Source organism: Pipra filicauda, unplaced genomic scaffold, assembly GCF_003945595.2.
Source record: "Pipra filicauda isolate LSUMZ 115617 unplaced genomic scaffold, ASM394559v2 scaffold133_size2016399_pilon, whole genome shotgun sequence".
In the NCBI taxonomy this organism is placed as follows: domain Eukaryota; kingdom Metazoa; phylum Chordata; class Aves; order Passeriformes; family Pipridae; genus Pipra; species Pipra filicauda.
In genome coordinates this window covers 1,354,179-1,363,813 of record NW_024103807.1, presented here as the reverse complement: position 1 = coordinate 1,363,813, position 9,635 = coordinate 1,354,179, and the positions used below count along the sequence as shown (strand labels likewise).

The window sequence follows — 9,635 nt, the reverse complement described above, 5'->3', positions numbered from 1 at the left end:
GGGACGGCCCCGCTCGGCCTCCGCTCGGAGGAGCCGCGCTGGGCCCGCCGCCGTGGCGGCGTCGACCTTTGCTGTCAGCCCTGCGGTGGCTGTGTCCCGGGCTGCAGCCGCGGAGGCGCTCGGTAGGAGCGGGTCGGGAGCGAGGGTGAAGCGCCGCGGCACCGCGAGTAAAGCGCTGCTTTCCTTCCCCCGCCGCGACTTTGCTCTAGGACACAAGGCTTTCACGGTGTTCTGACAACCGTCCCTGCGCTTCTGGGTAAACTCCTCGTGAGCAGGAGTAGGGAAAGTGCCCTCGAGTCAGCCTGAGGATGCCTGTCTGTGTGGAAGTGGAAACCTGTTGCTGCTCCTGGCTTTTGGCAAAGAGGCTGCCCAGGGTTGGCGGGTTTTGCCCTGGTTTGGTAGTTTCTTACGAAGCTTGGTGGAATTAGACGAGTGTGAGATGAAATCCGGCCTCTGCTGCCGGGTGTCCATCCGCTGGATCGTTGGCCGAGGATCCAGTAGGTGCTGAGTAAATAGAGGGGGAAATCATAGACGGTTAAGCGAATTTAGTGATACTTAGTGCTCCTCTCCACCTAGTAGTGGGGTTCTCAGCTTTCTCTTTTTTTAAAAAAACGAAAGATAGCTCTCGCGATTGCAAAGAAATCTTGGAGTCGTGAAGCCCAATGGCTCAAAACCCAGCTCTTTTGTACGTGTTTATTTGCTTAAAACTTTCTGTAGTTTGCAGCATTAGAAGTTGTGTGTAAGGTCTTACAGGTGCCAAATCGTTCATGAAGCACAGGGGTTACGTCAGGGCAAGCTTGGTGCAATACATGAAGTTCCGCTGGACAGAATAACGTGTTTAATTTGCACATGCTCGAATGCTTGGTTAATTTAAACCAATTCTATTTCGTATCTCTAGGAGAGCATGAAGCCGCGTTGTTGGTTTTTTTGCCGATACCTCCTCAGTGAGGAGGTTCGTGGCGGGTGCTGGAAAGAAAAGGTTCTCCGCGGAGGGGGAGTGCGCGTAGTTCCTGCGGCACCTGCTTTGTGATTGTTCTGCTGCTGGTGGTGGTGGTGGTTTCGCTCCCCTCCTCCGGGCTGAGCCGAGGGCGATGAGCGCCGCGCACGGGGCTCCAGGCGGCGGTAACTCTGCGGCGCTGGGACCGCGCCGGGGACGCGGAGCCTTCGCGTCCCGCCGGACCCGCGGGGGCGGAGCGGGGCGGGCGGAGCCTGCACGTGACCCAGGCCCGCGTGACATCACGGCAGCTCCGCCGCGGCGCCGGGAACAGAGCCGGGAACAACGCAGGGAACAACGCCGGGCCGAGCCGCCCCTCCCGCCCGCGGCTCGGGCACCTGCGCCACGGGGGGCGGCGGCGGCCGCGCATCGCCCGGAGCCGCGGCCCGCGCCGGTAACTCATCGCGCCAGCTCTGGCCGCGGGGGTGGCGGCGCCGCCGCCTCCGAGCCGCCCGCGGGGCCGCCCCGCGTGTCCGAGGGTCACGGCGGCGGACGGGGCCGCGCTGTCCCGCCCCGCGGCCTGCGCCGGCCCGAGCGGCCGCAGCGTTCCCCGGGACCCGGAGCCGGCTCGCAGCGCCGCCCGCCCGCGTCGCGCTGTCGGGCGGGTCGGCCCGGGCCGGGCGGCGCAGGAAGGTGCTGGAAGGAAGGGGGACAGCGGCGGCCCGTCCTGTCGAGCCGCCCGGGGCCTGGCGGGGTGCGGGCCGGGCTGGTGGCGGCCCCCGAGCGAGCCCCGCGGGCGGGAGGGAAGGGGTCGGTCTCTCGGCGTGGGTCCGCAGCCCTTTCCCCGCCGCCGTGCGCGGTCTGTGCTGGCGGGAGCTGCGCGGTCGCGCCGTCGAAGAGGGTCCCTCTGCTGAGGAGGTCGGAGGCGTCTGGGGAGGGGTGTCAATTTCTCTTGTTGTTACTGTGCATCTGAAGGCCCGGATTTCTGTCGTCTCCGGACGTGCTGTCAGATGTTTACTTGCTTTGTGGTAACTTGTTAGCTTTCCTCTCCTCCGCTCAGCTCTCCGTTTCTCTGTCTCGTTCACCTGTTGCATCCTGTCAACCCAGATCGCGAGTTTTCTAGGACACAAACTTGTCTGGACGGCTGTCAGTTTGCTCGGTGCTGTTAAAAGGTAGCCTTGCTTACGCTGCTGATTACTCTTCATTGTGCCATTTCACTGACGCTCAGGGTGCTAAGGTCCACAGATATGTCAAGACAGGTATTGGCTGGAAGCAGACCTTGGATTACTGGTGAAAGAGAAATGTTCTGTCTCTTGAAACTTCTTTCCCCTCTTTTCTTTTTCCTAAAAGGACATCTGGGCCCTTCCCTTACAAGGCTTTTTAAAGGGAGTCTCTGACACTGAGTCACATTTCTGACTAACCATTTGGATCACTGTGTGTCAGACAATTTCTGGCTATGACTGCAGGTTATGTTTGTCTGTAGGGAAGAGTCCTCTCAGATCTGCTGCTTGTTCCAAGGTACGTGGAGTATCCGCTGTTCCTTAGGTGTCAGAAAGAAGTCTATACCTGAGGACAAACAGAAGGAAAAGTTTTTTCTTCTTTTAGTGAGTGGTGGTTTTGATTTTTCAATTATGTGAGTCTTAATCAAGCCATAACCTCCTTGCTGGGGTAGAAACAGAAAAATGTGTTTTACCTTTTAGTTATAGAAGCAAAACTATTTGAAAACTTCAGCCAAGTGTTGCTGAGGCCGACCCTTCTTTCATTTGGGCATTGGATACGGTACACGTTGTGCCAGGACCAGGTGGAGTTTAGCCTGGCTGCGCTGCTCTGCTATCACACCTGTGGCACGTTCACCAGAAGATACTGCTGCTGCAAGACTTCTGAGGGCAGGCTGGCTCTGTGGCTTCCTGGTGTGACCCCTTCTGAGAGCACTTGCAGTGATACCTCTTTCTCATACGTGCATGTGCTCATGCACCTCCTTTTGCAGGAGAAAAGCAGAGGTAAAAGTATTTAACAACTTTCTTCTGCCTCACCAAATAAAAGATGGGGGAAATAAACCCAAACCAGCCTCAGGCAAGACAGAACATGGGTCATTGTAGAGATGCTTGGAGGAAACTGCTGCCAGAGGAAACTTGCAACTACTCATATTGTGAAGGGATGCAGGAAGAAGTACCATAGTGGGGACTATACATATATATACGTATATAAATTACCTAATCTAAAAAAATAGAGACAGGAACCTATCACAGAATTAGTGTGTCCTGGCAGTGTGCCTTGGGGTTACCGCTGTCGGCTGTTTCCAGTTACTGCTGCTGCAGCTCCTTGTGCCATGTCAGCATGTTTCCCTTACCAGCTGGCTGTGCAGGAGGGAGGCAGACAGAGGGTGTGTGGGACAGGCCATGCAGCCCTACAAGTGCAGAGCATTTTTGCTGCCTTATCCTCGTCTCAACCCCTGTCTCACACTTGCAGGAAGAGTCATGTTTCCAGTGTGTTAAAGTGCATTTGATTGCTATGACTTTCTCTTCCTTTCTCTTGGATTAGTCCTCGCAACTCCATGCACTTGTTCTGTGGTAAACAGAAGGATTAATGTTTTGTTGTTGTTAAATGTTTGATTGAGTGGTCTCAGAGCTCAGAAGTCATCTCTCTTGTAATTAGATCTAGTTTGTGACTGTATGGCTATCAAGATTGACAGGTTTTAAAATTTTAAGTTTAGAATTTAAGGTCTTTAACTGTTGCTGTTTTTCAGAAGTTGTGATCCCTTCTGCTCATCTGCCTAAGGAAGAGTATGTGCTTTGTCTTAGATACATTGCAGGGTGATCCTGCTTTCTGCTGTGGAAGCAGCTGCTGTGAAAGTCTCATTGTTGCAGATGCGTGGGTCTTTGCATGTTGAATAGGAAAGCTTATCAGATTGATTGTCAGACTCCCTCCTTTCCCTCCCCCACCAGTAATAAGATTGACACACCTGACAGTCTTGGAGAAACATCAGTCTTCCACTACTGAGGTGAAGCCTGTCATAGATGTCCCTGCCTATGGCAGGGGGATTGAACCTAGATGATTTTTAAGGCCCATTCCAACCCAAACCATTTTATGATTCTATACAAAGATATCTTGTTTCACTGGGGGAAAATGTTCTGACGTCTGCAGTAAGGTAAGATACCTTGTTTTCCTTACAGCCTAATAATTTAGGAAGGCAGAATTACATTCTCTTGGCTGTGGAAATTGTCTTGGTGGGAAAGAACTTAATCTTAGGAGGAAATTAGAGGAGTGCTTCCTGCTGACAGGTATAGGTCTGTATTTAGGCTGCCGACAGGTTGAACTTGGTCATTAGATCATATTTCTGCTAATATACAAGTACAGAATTTGACTTACCATTTTCATTGTGGTTACTGCAGGTAAAAGCTGTATTGTAGTTACTTTGGGTTTGAGAGATGTGTATAATATTGTTAAAGAGGCTGTCCATGTTCAGTCAGACCTTAAAAATTTATCAATTAAGAATGGTACGATGGCTTACTTTAGCACTGCTGTGTTGTTTTTGTTCTGTGACTTCCTGCTCAGGACAAAATACCTTTTTTCCATTTTTGGAGCATATACAAATTCCTTTCATGTGTCCTCACTAAAAAGGAGACATCCCTAGAGCTATTGCAGCTTGTACTTTTAGATCTGGAGATCTCAAAACCATATTTCCTGTAAGGCAAAATTTGAGTGTCAAAAATAAAATATTAAGGCGATATACTCAATTTCAGTATAATTTCATAAATAATTTTGAAGTATACACTGTCAAGCTTTTAAGTGTCTTATTTGGGGAGGACAAAGGCTAGTAGAGGAGAGCAGAGCACTGCAGATCTTCCCAGTAGGTTTAATAAAGGGAACAGATAAATGTTTTAGTGGGAAGTTGCTGAAGAAATTAACAGAAAATGTTAGAGCGTGAGAAATCTAATTCTTGTTTTGAACAGGCCAAAACTAATGTCTGTAGGATTAAGCAGGAGAACTACCTCGTGGGATGTGAGAATTGAAGCAATTTAAAAGCCATGCTGCAGAGTCAGGTTGTATTGTGTACTCATAGAAACCCCTCCGAGATGTAAAGAAAAGATGTTAGGTGAGTATCAGACTGATTGCTGAAGCACATGACTGACAAGAGAGTAGGTATCTCCTGAAATGTAAGGCTTTATAGTTTGTTTTAAGGTTTTAAAAAAATATTGGCAAATATACTCGTAAAATTTCTGGAAACCAACTCCATGGCATGGAGTTGTATCCTCTCTCCCTCCAGGGAGTGGGGCAATTTTGGCCTGCTGGTCTTACCGCAGCTGTGAGGCAAACAAGGTTGGTTTAAATCCAAGCTTCCCACTTACTGATATAAATAATGATTAATGTGATTTAAATAATTCATTTAAGCTTTGTTTTGCATTTGTTACTGTGTTAAAAGGAAGCTTTAATCTAATTGGTTAGGCTCCTTAGTACTACTTGCAAAACAGGATGATACAGTGTATCTACATGCATCCATTTATGGTATTTCACAGTTAATGTTTACATTGCAAAATGGTCATTTGTATTTACTAGGTGATTTTCTTTGTTCAGGACTTGTACAAAACCGCATTTGAATAAAGAGGTCAAATCAAATGTGCACTTTTTTTATAATTATACTGTAGTCACACAAATCATGCACTGCATACATAAGAGAAAATATGCTTGGTGGAGTGTGTGCTATTAAATCTGACTTATTCTGTCAGGGTAGTGTTATCTGTACTTAGCAGAATGAACTAGTTGTTTTTGGTCATTGTGTCCTTCCAGATCTTACAGTGAGCATAACTCATTGTCCCTTGTCTTGTTTTTCTTCGGAGACTGGAAGAGAGAGACACCTCCCACCTATTTCATGCTGCCTCCCCCAGCTTTAAGTGAACTAATTTTATAAGTGAATTGAAGAAACTAATGCTTCTGCCTTTTTAAAGAAAGATCTGTTTTGTACTTCAGTGGATCCTGGTTCTGCAGACTCAGTGGCTTTCTTGAGTTTAGGAATTGCACTCTTTAAACATCCAGCAGCCATTTGCTGCTTGAACAGGGGGTGCCTATGTTTGTTTAAATGGTTGTTTTAGTCTTTATCATAAATTGCCATTAACTTGGAAAATAAACTGAACAAGTGTAATCTTGAAAACTGTGCGTAAAATCCATTTAAAGGAAAGCATTTGGAATTTAAATAGTCTCTTCTAGGGCCCTTATGAAATGAGGGCAAAGAGGTAGGCTTGTACAAAAGCTCTGTAGTGTATCTTGGTTGCCAGGGACATACATGCAGAAATGTACCAGCCCCCAAAGGACTCTGCATGCCTTGCCAGTGACTTTTCCTGGAGGATTTCACTTGGTCAGGCTGTTAGATATGCACATCTAGTGGCTTTTTGCGCACCTACCGGCAGAAACTCACATGCAACTGTGTGGGCATGTGAACTTGCACTGGAACAGCCTTTGAGACCTGCTGTGATGGTGCATGCCTTGACGTGCAGGCACACATGCACATGCAGAATCCTGTGGGCAGCCCTCACCAGGCTGCTTTGGCTTGCATGAGAAGTGCCACTGAGGCAGGGCAGCTCACCCAGCTGCAAGCTCTGAGAGTAGGAGAAGCTGTCACCTGGCCTTCAAATACCAACTTTGTGATTCTGGTCTTCTGATTGTCTGCTTCCCACCCTTGGCCATTTTCTGTAGGAGAGGAATAATATTCTAGTTCCCTTGAAAGGGCCAGGAAGAAGTTCAAAAGGTTGGCTTTAGTGTTTAAAGCTGGTGAGGTGGACAGATTTTTAGGCATCTGCAGGTCTGGGCAGGAAGCCTTAGGTAATTATATACTTTAAAGTCTCTATAGCATGTGGACAGGCAAGGTTGCACTGCTCCCTCTTTAAGGAAGGTGTCAGAATCTCTTAGCAAAGAAAGAGGGAACTCCTGTTGTGAGGAGTGTTTTAAACTGAAAAATAAAATTTTAAAATATAAGAGCTAAAATAATCATAAATCATATAATGGAGTCTCTGTTATCTGTCTGTGTCTGAGAAGAGGGGACGTAATTTTCTGGCCTGCATGGAGCTGAAGAGAAATTTTGCCTTCGTCTGTAGAAAACTCCCAAGTTGCTATTTGTTCTTCCAGAAATAGAACAGGAGTGGAGAAAGGAGAAGCCTTTGTCTGAGGAAAACATGAATTTTCTCCCTATCACCTGTACTTTAAAGACATTTTCTACCGTGCTGCTTTTAAGCAGCAGCCTGGAGGTGAAGGCTGAAGAAAAAATAAGGGACCGCAGACTTTGTCCTCCCTTGTTTCAGTATCATCTTCCACTGCTACTCCCTGATACTTGCTCTGGGTGGTGCCTTTAGCAGTGTCCCAGAATCGGCAGGCCATCCACACCCTTCTTGCTTGATACAAGGATCAAAATAAGAAATGGACCCACCTGTTGGCTTAGCCCCATTGCCCACTCCCGCGCCTTGTATGTGTGCTCATGTTTTCTAGCCCTGATCTTGGATTCACATTTGTTGCTGAGAACTCAAGGTGACATGAGTGCTCTGATGGGGTAATGTTTGCTTGTTGGCTTCATACAGACCTTGCTGGAGTGTCAGTCTTTGTAGGATCCCTGGTTTGTCTGTGGGTCGTGTGTGATGGTTTCCTTCTCCTTGTGCAGGGAATGTTTCAACGCTGGGAATGGACTGGGCTCCTTGCAGCATGATGCTTGTGACAGACTCACATGGTCTGATGATTACGTTCTTTCGCTTTTTTGTGTTGGGGCCTTTGTACAGACTTTCAATTTGTTCTGGGCTGCATTATTGGGGCAATAGGAAATCATTGCACCTCCACTATCTTTGTGCTTTGGTAGGGCTCTTTCTACCTGGATGAGGGTGAGGCCTCCTGGGTGCTTGGAGATAACCTGTGAGGAGAGTCAGTGGCTCTGGTTTCCCACTGGTGGGTGTGCTATGAGTGCAGCCATTTCACTGGCTGGTGTTTGAGCAGTGGACTCTGTCCGGCTCTGGACTGTTTTCCAGCTGAGTATTTGTGGTGATGTCAGGCAGTGTTGAGAAGGGAACATGACTTGGCAGGACAAAGTCTGCAGAAAGTTCAGCTCCACACTTGGCCAAGAGCCTCAGAGGGAATGAGATCTACATGCACATTCTCCTACACAGCCTGTCACACGCCCTCTCACATGCTCCTTCCTGTCACAGGAATCTCTCTCATTTTCATACCTATAACCCCTCCCTCCTAGCTTTTGCCTGGTGGGTTTATAAAACCCAAAAAAGTCCTTTGTATGCTGCTGTTACTGTGCGCTTGTTAAGGGTTCAGTTGCAATGACCCCCAAAATCAGAAATAGCCCATACAGGCCAGGATCCAGAATAGTAGTCAAAAGCAGGGCAAGTTTACTTTGCAACGAAGCACTTAATAGTCCTTTATTCTGACCTGCACTCCTCTGCCAGTCTTCACTGTGTTTCTTGGCAGCTCTTCTGATCTTTATTGCTCTACTGCAGTCTTCTGTCTGGTCTAGGTTTGGATATATACATCTGCAACTCCTGCATCTCTCTCCTGTTCTTCTAAAAGCAGTACTAGCAAAACCTGCCAAGATACATCCCTTTTAATGATTGAGTGGAATAGACTAACAGTCAGGCTTACTCTGGAGCAATTTAAAACTCTGTTCCAGTATCCCTCCGATCTGTTCTTTATATGGGTATTTCTGTGGCACTGTAATTTCTTCCTGACCTCTGTGCTACATCTAGGGATGATACTTCTATGAATGGAAATCGGTGCTTTCCCCTACTGCCCTTAAGGGAATATTAATGAGTTTCCTGCCTGTTTTGTAATCCGGTACTGTATTTCTGTTTTGCCTGTGAGGGGTAGTATTTATTTTGATTGATGCTTTTAGGTGGGATGGTGCTTGGATACAAAGTGCTATATAGATACATTATTAAAAGGCTGTTTCCCAGAAACTATCATGTATCAGTTAACAGCATGCTGATGGAAGTATACTTGGGGTGGGAGAAAAGGAGGAAATCAGAAAAATGAACAAACAGCTGCACTGTAAGCAGCCCTCCCCTTCTGTTCTTTCCTCTTTTGCCTCTGTTCTTCATGTCCTGTAATTTCAGGGTTGGTAGAGGATGAAGAAGACTAGTTTGAAAGAGAAGGTGGCCTGGACAGGGGTTATGAATTGAGGGCTTTTAAGTTTTTTTTTTGGCATCACTGTGATACATCCCACAGCTTTGTGTCCTTTGTCATCTTGTCTTCTTGGTAAAATGCTGCAGCTGCTTCTTTTTGCTTTTTTCTGTTTTAGTAGCTCAGTGCTGAGAGTGAACTGAGGAGTCAACAGCAGTTTGGAGTCCTGTGTTGAAGAGATGAGCTGAGACAGTCTGGGGAGCTGAGCAGATTTCCCTTTTGTGATGCCAGCCAATAAAGGTGCTTGGCTAGAATAGGCAAGGGTCATGAAATGTTATTTCCTTACTGCATAGTTCAGTGGAGATTAAATTATTTTTTAAGGAAACAATCAGGTGAACAGTATGTTGTCGGATTATTTATCATTTTCTACATACAGAAAAAAGGCCTCCAGTTCTCTTTTCTAGACATAATCTAGTAGATTCTCTATGGACTAGGTTTAACCTCTTTCCCTGGCATCTCCACTACCAGGATGTTATTTTGGGTATTCGTTCTTACTTCTCTCTTTTTCTTTTCTTTTTTTTTTTTTTTTTTAAACTCTGAT

At 47.1% G+C, this 9,635-nt stretch overlaps 1 protein-coding gene across 7 annotated transcripts in view; it reads left to right on the top strand.

The window, feature by feature from the left end:
* The window catches only part of NR1H3 (nuclear receptor subfamily 1 group H member 3), a 31,781-nt gene that overhangs the window by 574 nt on the left and 21,572 nt on the right, over window positions 1–9,635 (top strand). For 3 of the 7 annotated variants that reach the window (XM_027719514.2, XM_039378289.1, XM_039378287.1), the window contains exon 1: window positions 1,218–1,388. The exons of 1 other annotated variant lie outside the window; for it this stretch is intronic. The gene's annotated coding sequence lies outside the window, so the exon portion shown is untranslated. Of the gene's footprint in view, window positions 1–17; window positions 123–1,217; window positions 1,389–1,763; window positions 5,031–9,635 lie in introns of those variants that run through there. 3 more of the 7 variants (XM_027719512.2, XM_027719519.2, XM_027719515.2) reach the window with 3 other exon arrangements.